Source organism: Plecotus auritus, assembly GCF_963455305.1.
Source record: "Plecotus auritus genome assembly, chromosome: X".
NCBI classification, from domain to species: domain Eukaryota; kingdom Metazoa; phylum Chordata; class Mammalia; order Chiroptera; family Vespertilionidae; genus Plecotus; species Plecotus auritus.
In genome coordinates this window covers 48,388,296-48,406,070 of record NC_137784.1, presented here as the reverse complement: position 1 = coordinate 48,406,070, position 17,775 = coordinate 48,388,296, and the positions used below count along the sequence as shown (strand labels likewise).

The 17,775-nt window shown below is 38.5% G+C and overlaps 1 protein-coding gene across 1 annotated transcript in view; it reads right to left on the bottom strand.

Annotated features, from left to right (window-relative positions):
- Positions 1-17,775, bottom strand: part of NEXMIF (neurite extension and migration factor) — a 523,004-nt gene that overhangs the window by 334,691 nt on the left and 170,538 nt on the right. The window contains exon 2 of the mRNA XM_080652629.1: positions 8,272-8,421. The gene's annotated coding sequence lies outside the window, so the exon portion shown is untranslated. The remainder of the gene's footprint in view (positions 1-8,271; positions 8,422-17,775) is intronic.

Here is a 17,775-nt window from a genome sequence, read left to right as displayed (position 1 = left end):
TATTTTTTTATTTCAGTCAGTGTATGCTTAATTTCTAGTTGGTCCTTTTTCATATCCTCGAGGGTCTCACTAAATTTATTGGCCTTTTCTAGAAAATTCTTGAAAAACCTTATAACCGTGGTTTTGAACTCTATATCCAGTAGTTTGCTTTCCTCTATTTCTTTCATTTGTGATCTGTTTCATTGTCTCTGAATTTTGGCTGCTTCCCTGAGTTGATAGAGTGGCTTTGTGTGCTAGGTGTGCTATAGGGCCCAGTGGCTCAGCCTTCCCAGTTACCTGAGATGGACACTCTTGGTGCACCCCTTTGTGGGCTATGTGTATAGTCTTGTTGTAGTTAAGCCTTGATTGTTGTTGGTATAACTGGGAGGAATTGACCTCCAGGTCAATTGGCTGTGAGGATCAGCTGTGTCTATGCTGGGAGAACTTCTGTGCTGGAGACACCCTTATGAGACAAGACTTGCAAAAGCCTCTGTGCTCAGCTTGGATGGGGTGGAGTCTCAGGGTGGAGCAGTCAGCATTGGTTTCCCATCAGCCCTGCCCTAATAGGCCCCTGTATCTCAGTGTCCTGTGGTAATCACTGCAAGCACCTCTGAGAGAAAGCCGCCCTTGAGTTTCGCCCGCTGCCAGACAGTCCAGTTTCTCCCCGAATGAGTCTGGGTCCCCAGAGTCTCACTCGGAACTGGAGTTCAGTGCAGTTGGGAGCTTTTGTCTCCCTCTAGCTTGAGAAAGCCAGACACGTACTCAGTTGCCCGCCCTCTTTGCATGCGCATCTCAGTACCTCTGCCTCCTGCAGCTCCTCTGAGTCTCAGTGTGCTTTTCTCTTTCCTTCTAGTTGTAGAATTTCCACTCAGCCAGCCTTCCTGTGGTTCTGGATGATGTCTGTTTTGTCTTTTAGTTGTAGTTTTGAAATTGTTGTGCAAGGCAGCAGTTTAGGTGTTTACCTATGCCGCCATCTTGGTTTCTCTTTTAATGTTTAATGTTGAGAGTATTACAGATGTCTTCTCCTTTTATCCCTTCATTTCCCTCCTCCACACAGATCTTGCCCCTCCCCAGGCCTTCACCACCGTAATGTCTGTGTCCATAGGTAATGCATGTATGCATAAAAGATCTTTAGTTAATCTCTCCCCACCCTCTCTTTCCTCTGACATTCAAAAGTTTGTTGATGTTTCCATGCTTCTAGTTCTATTTTATTCATGAGTTTATTTTGTTTATTAGATTCATTGTTCATTTATTTTGATTTTTAAATTTTTAAAATTCAATTGTTGATAGGTATGTATTTATTGTCATTTTATTGTTCATATATTTATCTTTTCTCCTCCTCCTTCTCCTCCTCCTCCTCCTCCTCCTTCCCCTCCTCCTCCTCCTTCTCCTCCTCCTCCTCCTCCTTCTCCTCCTCCTCCTCCTCCTCCTTCCCCTCCTCCTCCTCCTTCTCCTCCTCCTCCTCCTCCTCCTCCTCCTCCTCCTCCTCCTCCTCCTCCTCCTCCTTCTTCTTCTTCTTCTTCTTCTTCTTCTTCTTCTTCTTCTTCTTCTTCTTCTTTTTCTCCTCCTCCTCCTCCTCCTCCTCCTCCTCCTCCTCCTCCTCCTCCTTCTTCTTCTTCTTCTTCTTCTTCTTCTTCTTCTTCTTCTTCTTCTTCTTCTTCTCTCTTTCTTCTTAAAGAATATCCTTCAACATTTCATGTAATACTGGTGGTTTGGTGGTGATGAGCTCCTTTAGTTTTTTCTTGTCTAAGAAGCTCTTTATCTGACCTTAAATTCTAAATGATAGCTTTGCTGGGTAGAGTAATCTTCGTTGTAGGTCCTTGCTATTCATCACTTTGAGTATTTCTTGCCACTCCCTTCTGGCCTGCCAAGTTTCTGTTGAGAAATCAGTTGACAGTTTTATGGGTGCTCGCTTGTAGGTAACCAACTTCTTTTCTCTTGTTGCTTTTAAGATTATCCCTTTGTCTTTAACTATTGGTATTTTAATTACAATGTGTCTTGGTGTGGGCATCTTTGGGTTCCCCTTGTTTGGGACTCTCTGTGCTTCATGGATTTGTAAGTCTATTTCTTTCACCTGGTAGGGAAGGTTTTCTGTCATTATTTCTTCTAATACATTTTCAATATCTTTCTCTCTTCTCCTCCTGTAACCCACATAATGCAAGTGTTGGTACACTTGAAGTTGTCCCAGAGGCTCCTTACACTATCTTCATATTTTTGGATTTTTTCCCTTTGCTCTTCTGATTGGGTATTTCTGCTTCATCACATTCCAAATTGCTGATTTGATTCTTGGCATCCTCTACTCTACTGTTGAATGCCTGTAATTACGCTTTATTTCAGTTAGTATATGCTTAATTTCTGACTGGTCCTTTTTCATGTCTTTGATGCTGTCACTAAGTCCCTTGAAGATCTCATTAAGGTACTTGAGCATCCTTATAACCATTGTTTTGTTTGTTTGCTTCCATTTCATTTAGTTCTTCTGGAGATTTCTCCCATTCTTTCATTTGTGACATGTTTCTTTTTGTCCACATTTTGGCTCCTTCCGTGCATTTGTTTCTATATATTAGATAGAGCTGCTATGTCTTCTAGAATTGGTAGAATGGCCTTGTATAATAGGTGTCCTTGTCAGGCTCAGTGGCTCAGCTTCCCAATCATCTGAATTGGCCACTCTAGGTATGCCCCTGTGTGGGCTATGTGCACAGTTTTGTTGTAGTTGAGTTTTGATTGCTGTTGGTGTCATTGGGAGGAGTTGACTGCTAGGCCAGTGGAAGAGCTTTTGTGCGAGAGACATCCCTAAGGAGCAGGGCTTGCTTCAGTGGGACTTTGGTATTCACTGAATCTGCTGCTCCTTGCATGTGTTGCTTGTGGATATGTAGAATTGTAATCTAGTATGGTCTCAAGCTGTCCATTATGTGCAATGCTCTGGGACCTCTTGGGAGGTGCAAAGTCAGCCACTGCCTGGGGTCACTGGAAAGAGCTACTGAGTAATCTTCAGATGGCTGCTATTTGAAGTGCCCAGGGGAGATCAAGGTGTAAAGTCAGACAGGCTAGTGCTTGTGCTGGGTCTTGGACCTCTTATTGCTAGGTATGAGAATCCTGATGCCAGCTAGTTCTTGTTTAAGAGATTTTGGGAAAGTCTGATGCCTGATCCATGACAGGTGATTCATATGGAAAAGCCACTGCAAACAACTTGGGTGGGGCTGCAAGTTGGATGGGGTAGGATCCCAGGGAATCACCAGGGTGGAGTGGACAGTGTGAGCCATGCTGATGGAAACTCAGATATTGCCACCAGTCAGCTCTGTGACAGGGTAGATCCCAGAACAGGAACAATGACCCCTATGAGCACCTCCATCTGGAAGAAAGCTGCTCCCAAGTTCTTGCCCCAATGCCAGACAATCTAGTTCCTCCCCATATATCCCTCATTTCTGCAATGCCACTGCCCAGTGCTAGAGTTCAGAGGGAGTGAGACCATGTAAGTTCGTGTGCTGACCCTTTCAGAGAGACTGCCTGAGTCTCCAGCAGCCTCCTAGTCACTCAATCCCTGCTGATTTTTACAGCCCTAAGTTATGGGGACTTCTCTTCCTAGCTCTGGAACCCTGGGCAAATGGTCTATTTGGGGCTGGAACCCCTTGCTTCTCATGGGAGTCCTCTGCAGTGGAGAGATCCCTCATGAATAAAACCATGCTACATGTGGGTGTCAGACCAGACTGTTCTACAACTCTGTCTCCTCTACCAGTCTCGATGTACTTTCTTTTTTACTTGTATAGTTGTAGGACTTCCATTCTGCCAGCTTTCAGGCAGTTCTGAATAATAGTTGTTCTGTGTTTCAGTTGTAATTTTGATGTGGGTGTGGGAGACAGTGAGTACCAGGATTTACCTATGCCACCATCTTGGTTCTCCTAAACTTTAGGATTTTAATTATGATGTGTCTTGGTATGGGCCTCCTTATGTTTATCTTGTTTGGGGCTTTCTGTGCTTCCTGGACTTGTGTGTCTTTTTCCTTCATGAGGTTAGGAAAGTTTTCAGTCATTCTTTCTTTAAATAAATTGTTGATACCTCACTTGTCCTTCTGGTACCCTTATGATGTGGATGTTGTTATGCTTCATGTTGTCTCCCAAATCTCTCAAACTGTCCTCTTTTTTTAAATTATTTTTTTCTGTATGAAAATAATCTCACTTATATGTGGGATCTAACAAACAAAATAAATTGATGAACAAAATAGATCCAGAGACATAGAAGCATGGAACAGACTGACAAATTTCAGTGGGAAGGTGGGGATTTGTGTGTGGGGGGGGCAGTGATTAACCAGGGAACTTAAATGCATATATGCTTAGCCCATGGACACAGACAATAGAGTAGTGAAGGCCTGGGAAGGGTGTGTAGGGGTTGGAGGAGGTGGAGGAGGTCAATGGGTGGGGAGGAAAAAACAAAAAAAAACAAAAAGATATATGTTCCTACTGGACTAGTGTCACTTATGGACATTGCTGCTTAATAAAGTGGAGTGCACATGAAAAAAACTTATTTTTTTTCTTTTGGTACTCTGATTGGGTATTTTCCGCTACCTTGTCTTCCAAATCACTGACTCAGTCCTCTGCTTCACCCAACCTACTTTTTATTCCTTCTAGTGTAATCTTCATTTCAGATATTGCATTCTTAATTTCTGATTGGTTCTTTTTTATGGTTTCTATCTCTATTTTCATGATCATGTATTTCTCACTAATTTCCTTGAGCATCTTTATAACCATTTTTTTAAAACCCTGTATCTGGTAAGTGCTTTCTTCTATTTCATTTAGTTCTTTTTCTGGATATTTTTACTGTTCTTTCATTTGGGGCATGTTTCCTAGGCTCCCCATTTAGGCTGCCTCTTTGTGTTTGTTACTGTGTATTAGGTAGATCTTCTATGTCTCCCAGTCTTTGTGGGATATAGTGTTTTGTGGAATACAGTGGCATTGTCTCCTTGATCACCTGAGCAGGGTGCTCTAGGAATGTCACTTGTGTGGGTGATATGAACCCTCCTGTTGTAATTTACTCTTGATTGCTATTGGTCTGTTCATGTGGGGGTTCATCCCTCATGCTGGATAAGTGTAATGAATGACCTCAGCCACAGTGTATGATCTGCTGTGTAGGTGGTGACCACACAAAGCAGAATTTACCTCAGCAGGGACTAGTGCTTGCTGAAATCTTCCTTTGTATATGCCACTTGTGAATCTAATTGTATCTGGCCCTGATGTTGTCTAAAGCTGCCACTAGGTATGTTGGTTCTGGGGCCCCTTGGGAGAGACTCTGGTGGATGTCAGTGTAAGAAGCTGCCTGTGACTGGCCCTGGGAAACCTGTTTCTAGCTACCATGCAATTCACAGTTTGTGGCTGCCTCTGCTAGGCCTGGGTATGTGTTGGAAGGATCAAGCAGTGTACCAAGGCTACTTCCACCAGACCTGAATCCAGGGTCAGGTCATCAAAAGGCCCAATGTGCCCCAAGATAAGCCTCCATCTCCCTCTTCCTTCTGGTTAGGCTCAGTCACTGAAAGAACTTCTGGTGGTACTTAAGTTGCATGAGGTAGGCTCTCAGTGATTCACCAGGTAGGGGCGAGTGGTATTCACCATATTGAAACAGGTTCAAACTCAGTGCCAATGCTGGGTCTGAGGCCACTCAACAAATGTCACAGGGTATATCCAGTCTAGCTGTCATCTGGTTGGTGCCTGCACAACTTTTTGATGTGGCAGGGTCACAGGGAGTTGTCAGATTGAGGCCAGCAAAGTTTATCAGTCCCAACAGACCAAGATTTGGCCATGTAAAGGGAGGGCTCTGCACTGATTGGAAATGGTAAAATGGACCACATAATAGAGCCACACAACTCAGTCTGTCCCAAAGTCTGCTGGAAGCCCAATCTCAGCAATGAGGGGTCACTGGGTGTCAGGAGAATTTTGTTACTGTATCCCCCATGAGGGGGAGTTGCCAGTCAGTCTTGTGGGAAAATGGGGGAGTAGCCACCACCCCAGAATAACACAACTCAGTCTGTCCTGGATTCTGCCCAGACCTCTTGGGGACCCCATGTATGATAAAATGGAGCCCCACAAGTCGGGAGAATGGGGATAGTGGATCTCTCCTAAGGGGAATGTGTCTGTCAGGTTCACAGGAAAGTGGGGAAATGGCCCTCACTCCAATGCTACATCACTTAGTCACTGATACCCCTAGTCTGTCCAGATCTTTACACCCTGGCCCAGGAAGCTGACTCCTCAGCAGGGCATAAGCTCCATAAGGTGGGGCAACAGGGAGTCCAGAAGGTAGGGCCATTGCATTCCCCCAGGATGATGCCATATGGGGAAGAGTGCCCAACCCAAGAAAGATGGCATCTACAGTATGGGAGAGGCACTCATCACAGGGATCTTGATGGGTATCCTTTCAGCTCTTCCAAGAGCCATAAACCCCAGGCTATCCTTACACAAATCTATTCCAATCTACCCTCCCTCCACCAGAGCCCAGGCTGAGTGACTGCAAATGATATTTTGTGCATTGGTCCTTTAAGGGGGTGCCTGTATCTCTAGCAGACTATTTCTCTCCCTGGTGGACAGATTTCCCACTGCTTTTCACAGATGGATGTCATGTGGGCATCTTTTCCTGGCTCTGGTGCTCTGGCTGGGGAGCTTGGCTTGGGGTTGAGACCCCAAAATTCTCAGGAAGAACCCTTGCAGCAGAGATATCCTTCCTGAATCTCAGTTACCACCTCTGGGAGTGAGGCCAGCCATTTTTGTGTCTCCACCCTTCCTACCAGTCTCAATGTGGCTTCTGTAAATCCTTGGTTATAATAATCCTCTTCAACTAGTCTTCAGTTGATTATTCTGGTTGATCGTTCTACATTTTAATATTATTTGTATTCATTTCAAGGAGTTTGGAAAAGGAAGATAGAAACATCAATGATGAGAATCATTGATCGGCTGCCTCCTGTATGCCCCCTACTGGGGATCAAGCCCACAACCTGGGCATGTGCCCTTGACAGGAATCAAACCTGGAACCCTTCAGTCTGCAGGCCGATGCTCTACCCACTGAGCCAAACCAACTAGGGCGATTGTTCTATATTTTAGTTGTAATTTCCAGTTTGGTCCTGGGAGTGAATGAGTATATTTTCCACCTACTCCACCACCACCTTACTACTTGTTATCTTATTTCCTTACAGATTGTCACCTTTGTCTATGGCCTAGTTTCACATCTTCCAGACTGAAATCTGCAAATAGATAGAAAGATATATAGCTATAGGTATATGGCTTGTAGTAACACTGTTTTGACTATGTTTACAAAGGACTAGAAGCAGATAGGTGCTGAGATAAACTTTCTGATCAGGAGTAATTATGAAACAGGTAGTCATATGCTGATAAATGTTTAACACTAGCTTGAGGGGTGAGGAGACCTGATTTGTTGCTTTTGCTGATTTCCATAAGGTAAATATTTAACCATGGCTAATTTCAAGCTACCAATTACTGAACATGAGCTTAGAGTTGGGAAGCAATGTGCACAATTGATTGTCAAGAGCTGGTTCAAGGAAGCTCTAATATACCACCAGATACAAGTCAGAAATAAATCAGAACATATCCCTCTCCCTTCCACTTCACTCCCAGAGGAGTGAAAGCTATTCCCAAGATATTTTGTCTTGTTGTCTTCATGGGTAGGCAGCACAGGTGGTGTATTAGAACAAAGATGTATCACATATAAATGGTACACATAATTTCTTAATTATATAGTGGAAAAAACAGTATATTCCATACCTCATCTTTAGTGAGGAGTTAAGATTAGAGAAAGAAAACCACAAAAACAATTATATAAACAGGGGTTTGGAGACAGGTTCTAATTTACTTGGATCTTTTAGCATATAAAAGAGAAGGTTGTGGAGTAGAGAAAGAAGGTGCGTTGGATTGTAGAAAAAAATCATTCTTTAATAGTAAAGGTTTTTAACTTGTTTTGGATGAGACAAAAGGAGGAGGGGGGAAGAGTATGACTAGCTAATAATCTCCAATGAGGATAGAAAAAGAAAATAGGACTTAAACTGCAGTGGAAGGTATTTAAGGTATTATTTTGGAGTAGATGACATAGTAGTTATAAGAATATGCACCATAAAAAGTTCCAAATACTACATCATTTCAAAGACCCCCATTGTGCTACAGGTATCAAGTTGAAGTTAAAACAGTCATGCTGCTTACCATATAATTGAGTACATAGCCAACCAATTTACTGTAGACTTTCCAGAGTAGTAAAGGAAGTACCAATCTAGATTGGTATTGTCATAAAATAAATGCTACTAACTTGTGTAATTTCAGATCAGTCTCTTGCTTCTCAATATCTGTTTTCTTCTTCAAAATAGCAGACTTTAAATAATAGTAATATCTTCTATCTCACAAATAAAATGGCTCCCAATTGCTTCTGATTTTAGTGGTCTTCTTGCCTATCAGGCAACTGTGAAACAATAAATTAAGCTGAAGTTACTTAGGGCAACAAACCACTGTATGAAAGCAGTGTTATTTTGTGGTTTTGTCATGGTAGGCTTAAAAAAGAAGAGAAAATGACTTTTTTAATACAGTCTCTGAAATCTTCCCTCACCTAATCTCCCTTTTCCTTATCATTACTGTGGATTCAGAAGTTGACAATCTTCAGTATGGGTTGGCTATATTTTCTTCTAGGTATTGAAAACTAAAACAGCTCATGTTTTACAACACCTAAATTTGCTGAGAATCCAGCTTGCACAGTCATCTAGGAAAGGAAACACATGATAAGTCTAGACAGGACAGAATTTTCCCTCAATCTTCTACACATTACAAATGGTCTTACACTAATATACCAGCAAACACAAGAACTGTCTTTTTAAAATCGCCCTTACACTGACCAGATTATCATTTTGGTACTTAACAATTACCACTTAAGATAAACAGACTACAGTATCTATAATAATAAAAGCATAATATGCTAATTAGACCAAACATCCTTCCTTCTGGACAAAGCCACACGGCGGGCCGGGGCTGAGGCTGAGGCAGAGGCAGCAGAGGCAAATTTCGTGCATCAGGCCTCTAGTATAGTTATAATGTTCCTGTTTCCTGCTTTTGTCACATTCTACAGTTCAGCCAATCCAATAGAAATGGAATGGACAGAAGAAATTTTCCATTGTCTTGATCAGCCCCTCTTACTTTCTACCATTTATGTATTTTTTCAAAGGTATGTTTTAGTCTACAAAGGCAGAAATGGAAACACCAGAAAAGAGATGAACAGACCATTGTGAAGAAAGCAAAACATGTGTAGCAATGCAGGTCTGAAAAAGATCTGGCTATTAGGGAATAGTCATTCAGGGGAACAATGATTACATATAACTGTTTGCTCAGGTTCTTATAATAAGAAAAATTAATGAAAGAGACATTGAAAATATAAGCCATGAGCTCATGAAAAACCACAGTGATTTCTTATTTAAATGACATAACACACAGTTATCTGTCCATAAATATGTATGTGTACTTATATGTGAGTGTGTGTGTTTTCTACATAACTGGTGAAAAAAGAAGAACATGGTAACCATTATAGATGAAAGAAGTAATCAAAACAGATCCCAAATAGAAAATACCATGGAGTTATAAGCCTTGGATCTGAAATAAAAACTAGTTTAAGGCCAGAATAAACTAAAATCTGAGTATGTATAAATTTTATTTTTTCAATTTTTATTGAATTTATTGGAGTGACATTGGTTAATAAAATTATATAGGTTTCAGCTATAATTCTACAATACATCACCTGCATATTTTATTGTGTGTTCACCACCCACAGTTAGGTCTCCTTCCATCACCATTTATCTCCCCTTTACCCTCTTCTACCTCCCCGACCCCTCTCCTTCTGGTGATCACCATACTGTTGTCTGTGTCTATGAGTTTTTTCCCCTTTGCTTAATACCCTCACCTTCTCACCTATCCTCCAACCAATCCCCTTCCACTCTTATAGCTTAAAATAATAAAAAATGGAACCCCAATAATACTAATTTTTTAATGTATGTGCGTGCATATGTACAATGTGCTAAACCCTACATAAGGATGAATCTTGTCCCTACAATCTGAGTGATAATCCTAGCTAGATTAAACATGGAGAAAGCAAAGGATTACAGAACCCCTAATTTTTTATTTAAAAAATTTTCATTTGAGTTTTTATTTTTTTATATTTTTATTCATTTTATTAAAATAATCTTTGAACTTAGCACACTGTGGATACTCTGTGTATCAGATCATTGGATAGCTCATTCTGATTTTACACAATATGCAAAGCAGAGGAGTTTAAACCACAACTCTGGATTTGAATTTGGTAGTCCTGACAATTTATAGATTCTGTGTGATATTATACGAGGAAATGAAGACAAAAATTATCTTGTTTCAGCTATTAATTTCAATTTCTTCTCTCGATTTCAAACAACACCGGTAAGGTAGCATAAAGACGAATTTTACTTTCTCATTGACTTTGCATCCAAAAGATGAAAATGAAGAATATGTTGTAAATTTCCTTCCCTGATGTTTGATGTTCTGATTGATGTTTCTCTGTCTCTGAATCTATTTTTCTTCATCAGTTTATGTTGTTCATTATATTCCACAAATGAGTGAGATCATGTGATATTTATCTTTCTCTGCCTGGCTTATTTCACTTAGCATAATGCTCTCTATCTCAATCCACGTTGTTGCAAATGGTAAGAACTCCTTTTTTACTGCAGCGTAGTATTCCATTGTGTAGATGTACCAAAGTTTTTTAATCCACTCATCTGCTGATGGGCACTTAGGCTGCTTCGAAATCTTAGCTATGGTGAATTGTGCTGCTATGAACATAGGGATGCATATAACCTTTCTGATTGGTGTTTCTAGTTTCTTTGGATATATTCCTAGAAGTGGGATCACTGGGTCAAATGGGAGTTCCATTTTTAGTTTTTTGAGGAAACTCCATACTGTTCTCCACAGTGGCTGCAGCAGTCTGCATTCCCACCAGAAGTGCACGAGGGTTCATTTTCTCCGCATCCTCTCCAGCACCTGTTCTTTGTTGATTTGTTGATGGTTGGCATTCTGACAGGTGTGAGATGGTACTGCATTGTTGTTTTGATTTGCATCTCTCAGATGATTAGTGACTTTGAGCATGTTCTCATATGTCTCTTGGCCTTCTTTCTGTCTTATTTCGAAAAGTGTTTATTTAGATCAATCATTTTTTTATTAGGTTACTTCTTTTTGTTAAGCTGCATGAGTTCCCTGTAAATGTTGGAGATTGAACCCTTATCGTTGATATCATTGGCAAATATGTCTCCCATGCAGTGGGCTTTCTTGTTGTTTTATTGATGGTCTCCTTTGCTGTGCAAAAGCTTTTTATTTTGATGTAGTGCTATTTGTTTATTTTCTCTTTGGCTTCCATTGCCCTAGGAACAGTATCAGTGAAGAAATTGCTTTGGCATATGTCAGAGATTTTTCTGGCTGTGGATTCCTCTAGTATTTTTATGGTTTCTTGTCGTAGGTTTAAGTCCTTGATCCATTTTGAGTTAATTTGTGTGTATCGTGTAACTTGGTGGTCTAGTTCCATTTTTTTGCATGTATCTGTCCAGTTTTCCCAACACCATTTGTTGAAGAGACTGTCTTGACTCTATTGTATGTTCATGCCTCCTTTGTTAAATATTAATTGAGCATAGTGATTTGGGTCGATTTCTGGGTTCTCTATTCTATTCCATTGATCTATATGTCTGTTCTTGTGCCAGTACCAGGCTGTTTTGAGAACAGTGGCTTTATAATACAGCTTGAAATCTGGTATTGAGATCCCTCCTACTTTATTCTTCTTTCTCAGGATTGCTGTGGCTATTCGGGGTCTTTTTTTATTCCAGATGAACTTTTGGAAAGTTCTTTCTAGGTCTGTGAAATATGCCATTGGTATTTTAATGGGGAGGGCATTGAATCTATAGATTGCTTTGGGTAGTATAGACATTTTAATGATGTTGATTCTCCCAATCCATGAAAATGGTATGTTCTTCTATCTGTTTATGTCTTCCTCTATCTCTTTGTTCAGTGTCCTGTAGTTTTCCGCGTATTGGTCTTTTACGTCCTTAGTTAAGTTTATTCCTAGTTATCTTAATTTTTTGGTGCGATGGTAAATGGGATTGCTTTTTTAGTCTCTCTTTCTGTAAGTTCACTATTGGTGTATAGAAATGCCATAGACTTCTTGGCATTAATTTTGTATCCTGCTACATTGCCGAATTCATTTATTAAGTCTATTAGTATTTTGATGGAGTCATTTGTTTTTTTTTATGTACAATATCATGTCATCTGCAAATAAGGACAGCTTTAGTTCCTCTTTTCCAATTTGGATGCCTTTTATTTCTTCTTCTTGTCTAATTGCAATGGCTAATACTTCCAGTACTATGTCGAAGAGGAGTGGTGAGAGTGGGCATCCCTGTCTTGTTCCTGTTCTTAGGGGAAATGGTTTTAGTTTTTGCCCATTGAGTATGATGTTAGCTGTGGGTTTATCATATATAGCTTTTATTATGTTGAGGTATGATTCCCACCTTGTTGAGAGTTTTTATCAAGAAAGGGTGTTCGATTTTGTCAAATGATTTTTCTGCATCAATTGATATGACTATGTGATTTTTATCTCTCAATTTGTTTGTGATGTATCACGTTTATTGATTTGCAGATATTGTACCATCCTTGCATTCCTGGGATAAATCCTACTTCGTCATGGTGTATGATCTTTCTGATATACTGCTGGATCCAATTTGCTAGAATTTTGTTGAGGATTTTGGCATCTATGTTCATGAGGGATATTGGCCTGTAATTCTCTTTCATTGTGTTGTCTTTATCTGGTTTTGATATTAGGGTGATGCTGGTTTCATAGAAGGAGCTTGGAAGTGTTCCTTCCTCTTGAATTTTTTGGAATAGTCTGAGGAGCATAGGTTTTAGTTCTTCCTTGAATGTTTTGTAAAACTCCCCTGTGAAGCCGTCGAGTCCCGGGCTTTTGTTTTCTGGAAGCTTTTTGATGACTGCTTCAATTTCTTCCACAGTTATTGGCCTACTGAGATGTTTAGATTCTTCCTGATTGAGTTTTGGAAGGTTATATTTTTCTAGGAATATGTCCATTTCCTCCAGGTTGTCCAGTTTGTTGGAATAGAGTTGTTCATAGTATTTTTTTTAACAATCCTTTGTATTTTGGTGGGGTCTGTTATTTCACCTCTTTAATTTCTGATTTTGTTTATTTGGGTACCTCTCTCTTTGCTTCTTGGTGAGCCTGGCTAGAGGTTCATCAATCTTGTTTATCCTTTCAAAGAACCAGCTCTTGGTTTTGTTGATCTTTTTTATTGTTTTTTGGTCTCAATGTCGTTTATCTCTGCTCTGATCTTTATTATTTCCTTCCTTCTGCTTACACTGGGTTTTTCTTGTTGCTTTCTAACTCTTTGAGGTGTGGAGTTAGGTAATTTATTACCATGTTTCTTGTTTTTTGCAGTAGGCTTGTGTTTTTAAAAATGAAAAAATTCATATGGTAATCGATATTAAGTTAAGAAGAAAATTAGTTAAAAACAACAGAATCAAAATGGGATAATTTTATATTAAATTTGTTTTTGAAAGCATGTTTTGAAAACATGCAATAGTATCTTTTTATTAGCATTTTAATATACTCCCAGTGGAAATTCCTCTATATCTGAACTGGTAACCCCCATCAGCCAGTTTGTCAATGGCTTGTCCCTTTTATAGGTGCCTTTAGCAACACACAGCAATGATACATGGGTGTCCTTTGAAAGCTCCAGACACTATATACCAATTTTGTCCTGCTTCGGGGTCCTTACATTTCTTTAAACTTCGGAGTTGTTAAGGCTCTGCCTTAAGCTCTCAATCATGAAGAAACTAAAGAGTTCTCCACATCAAACTGCATTCTACCATATCCAGGTGTTAAGAAAACAGAGTTCTCATGAGTCATTTGGTATCATCCTCACATATTGTTATGGAATGAGGAGAATAGGAAATAACAAAAATCTAATGAAAGCCTGCAAATATCTCTGAGTATAAAACTATAATTTTAATTCTTCTGTATAGTTCTGTGGCAAAATTTCTTATAATCTGCTCATTTCTTACTTAGGATATAAATAATTATCCTTATTTTCTCTTTTTAAAAAACATTTAAAACATGAAAATTTTTCTTTCTCCCACTATGGAAATTAAACCAAATCAAACAAAACAGAACTATCCAGAAGTCTTGATAAATGCAGACTGATATAAATTTATATTGCCAACCCTTTTCTTACTCTTGTTCTACCATGGGTTTTATCATGTTCATGTTTCCCTCTTCCTCTGTGTATGGCAGACTCCTTTTTTTAAATTCTGAAATATAGCCAAGTTTGGATTTGTCCTTCCTCCTTCTCCCTCTCTACATTTTGAGTAGCTTCCTTTTTCTTTTCTTTCTTTCTTTTTTTTTTTTTTGGTAATTTTTCAATCATAGTTTACACTCAATATATTGGTTTCCAGCTCTACAGCATAGTGGTTTGACATTTCAATGACTTATGAAGTGATCCTCTGATAAGTCTAGAACCAACCTGGCACCACACATAGTCATTACAATATTATTGACTACATTCCCTATGCTCTATTTTTACATCCTCATGATTATTTTGTAGCTACCAATTTGTACTTCTTAATTCCTTCACTTTTTTCTTTTTTATATTTTGTTTTATTTTTTCTTTATTAATTAAGGTATTACATATGTGTCCTTATCCTCCTATTGCCCCCCCCCACTCATGCCCTCACCCCTCTGGTATCTGTGTCCATTTGTTAGACTTATATGCATGCATACCATTACAAGTCCTTTGGTTGATCTCTCCTCCTTACTCCCACCCTCCACTACCTTCTCTCTGAGGTTTCACAGTCTGATCGATGTTTCTCTGTCTCTGGATCTGTTTTTGTTCATCAGTTTATGTTGTTCATTATATTCCACAAATGAGTGAGATCATGTGACATTTCCTTCACTTTTTTCACCCACCTCTCTAAACCCCCTCTCATCTGGCAACTATCAGTCTTTTCATGATTAATTTACATTTATCTGATGAGCATCTTTTCATAAGTCTATTGGCTATCTGTATGTCCTCTTTGGAGACATGCCTATTCAGGTCCTTTGCTCATTTTTTAATCGGATTGTTTGCTTTTTGGTGTTGTTTGTTTTGTTTGCTTTTTTATTTTGGTTTCTAGAATACACAAATAAGGGAAACTATATTGTATTTGTCTTCCTCTGTCTGAATTATTTAACTTAGCATAACATCCTTTTGGTCCACTCATATTATCACAAATAATATTTTCTTTCTTATGGCCCAGTAATATTCCATTTTATATATGTACCACATCTTCCTTATCCAATTATCTACTGGTGGACACTTAGGTTGCTTCCAAATGTTGGCTATTGCAAATAATGTAGCAATGAACATAGGGCTGCACATATATTTTCAATTTAGTGTTTCAAATAAATACCCAGTAGTGGAATTATTGGGTAATAAGGTAGTTCTATTTTTAATTTTTTGAGGAACCTCTATACTATTTTTCACAGTAGCTGCAATAATGTGAAATTTAGGATTCTCTTTCCTACACCTTGCCAACACTTGTTTGTTGATTTATTGTTGATAGCCATTCTGACAGTTGCAAAATGGTATATTTTTTAAAATATATTTTTATTGATTTCAGAAAGGAAAGGGAAGAGAGAAACATCAATAATGAGAGAGAATCATTGATCAGCTGCCACCTGCACACCCTCTAGTTGGAGGAGGGGTGTACAACCCCAGCATGTGCCATGACTGGGAATAGAACCATGACCACCTGGTTCATAAGTTGACACTCAATCACTGACCCACACCAGCGGGCTGCAAAGTGATATTTCATTGTGGTTTTAATTTGCATTTCTCTGATGATTAGTGTCATTGATCATCTTTTCATAAGTCTATTGGCCAACTGTATGTCCTCTTTGAAGACATGTCTATTCAGGTCTTTTGCTAATTTTTTAATAACACTGTTTGCTTTTTGGTGTTAAGTTGTGTTAGTTCTTAATAAATTTTAATATTAACCCCTTGTCATATGTATCATTGGTGAATATCTTCCCCCATTAGGTAGAATATATTTTTGTTTTTTGATGGTTTCTTTTGCTGTGCAAAACCTTTTTAGTTTGGTATACTCCTGTTTGTTTATTTTTTCTTTTGTTTCCCTTGGCTGAGAAGATATATCCAAAAAAAGTATTACTAAGAGTAATGTCAAAGGATTTACTGCCTATGTTAACTTCTAGGAGATTTTGGTTCTGAGACTTATATTTAAGTTTATAATCTATTTTGAGTTTATTCTTGTACATGGTATAAAAAGTGGTCTAGTTTCATTTTTGCATGTAATTGTCCAGCTTTACCAACACTGTTTATTGAAGGGACATTATTTAACCCACCATATATTCTTGTCTCGTTTACTTGACCATAAAAACATAGGTTTATTTCTCAGCTCTCTTTTCCATTGATCTATGTGTCTGTAGTTAAGCCACTACCAAGCTGTTTTGATTACTTATAGCCTTGTGGTGTTGTTTGATATAAGGAAGCATGATACCTCCAACTTTGTTCTTTTTGAAGATTACTGTGGCTATTCAATGGCTTTTGTGGCTCCATATAATTTTTAGAATTATTTGTCCTAGTTCTGTGAAAATGCCATTGGTATTTTGCTAAGGGTTGCATTGAATCTATAGATTGTTTGGGTAGTATGGACATTTTAACATTGTTAATTCTTCATATACATGAGCATGATGTATGCTTTTTATTTGTATCTTCAGTTTATTTTTTCAATGTGGTAATAATTTTTTGAGTACAGGATTTTTTATCTCCTTAGTTAAATTTATTCCTAGGTATTTTATTCTTTTTGAAGCATTTGTAAATGGGATTGTTTTCTTAATTTCCCTTTCTGATAGTTCATTATTGGTGTATAAAAATGCAACTGATTTCTGGATATTTGTTTTGTATCCTTCTTCTTTACTGAATTCATATATCAGTTCTAGTAGTTTTATGTGGAAAATTTAGGGTTCTCGATATACAGTATTATGTCATCTGCAAATAATGTTTTACTTTTTCCTTTCCAATTTAGATGGCTTTTATTTCTTCTTGTCTGATGGCTGTGGCTAGGACGTTCAGTACCACATTGAATAAAAGTGGTGAAATTGGATATCCTTGAGCTCGTCCTAGCATTCCACTTCTGAGTATGATGTTAGCTGTAGGTTTGTCATATATGGCCTTTATTATATTCAGGTATGTTCCCTCTATTCTCATTTTGTGGAGAGTTTTTATTTTATCTTAAATTGATGCTGGATTTTGTCAAATACATTTTTGTATCTATTGATTTAATCATATGATGCTTATCTTTCATTTTATGTGGTGTACCATGTTAATTGATTTGTAGATACTGAATCAATTTTACATCCCAGTAATAAATCCCACTTGATCAAAGTGTATTATATTTTTAATGTAATATTGAATTTGGCTTGCTGATATTTTGTTGAGAATTTTTGTATCTACATTCATCACAAATATTAGCCTATAAATTCTTTCTTGCAATGGCTTTGTCTGGTTTTAAAATCAGGGTAATGATGGGCTTGTGAAATAAGTTTGGGATCCTTTCCACCTTCTTATGCATTTATCTTTTTTTTTGAAAATTTGAGAAAGATAAGGTGTTAATTCATTGAATGTTTGGTAAAAGTCATCAGTGAAACCATCAAGTCTGGGATTTTTGTTTGTTATGAGTGTTTTCATTACTGATTAGACTT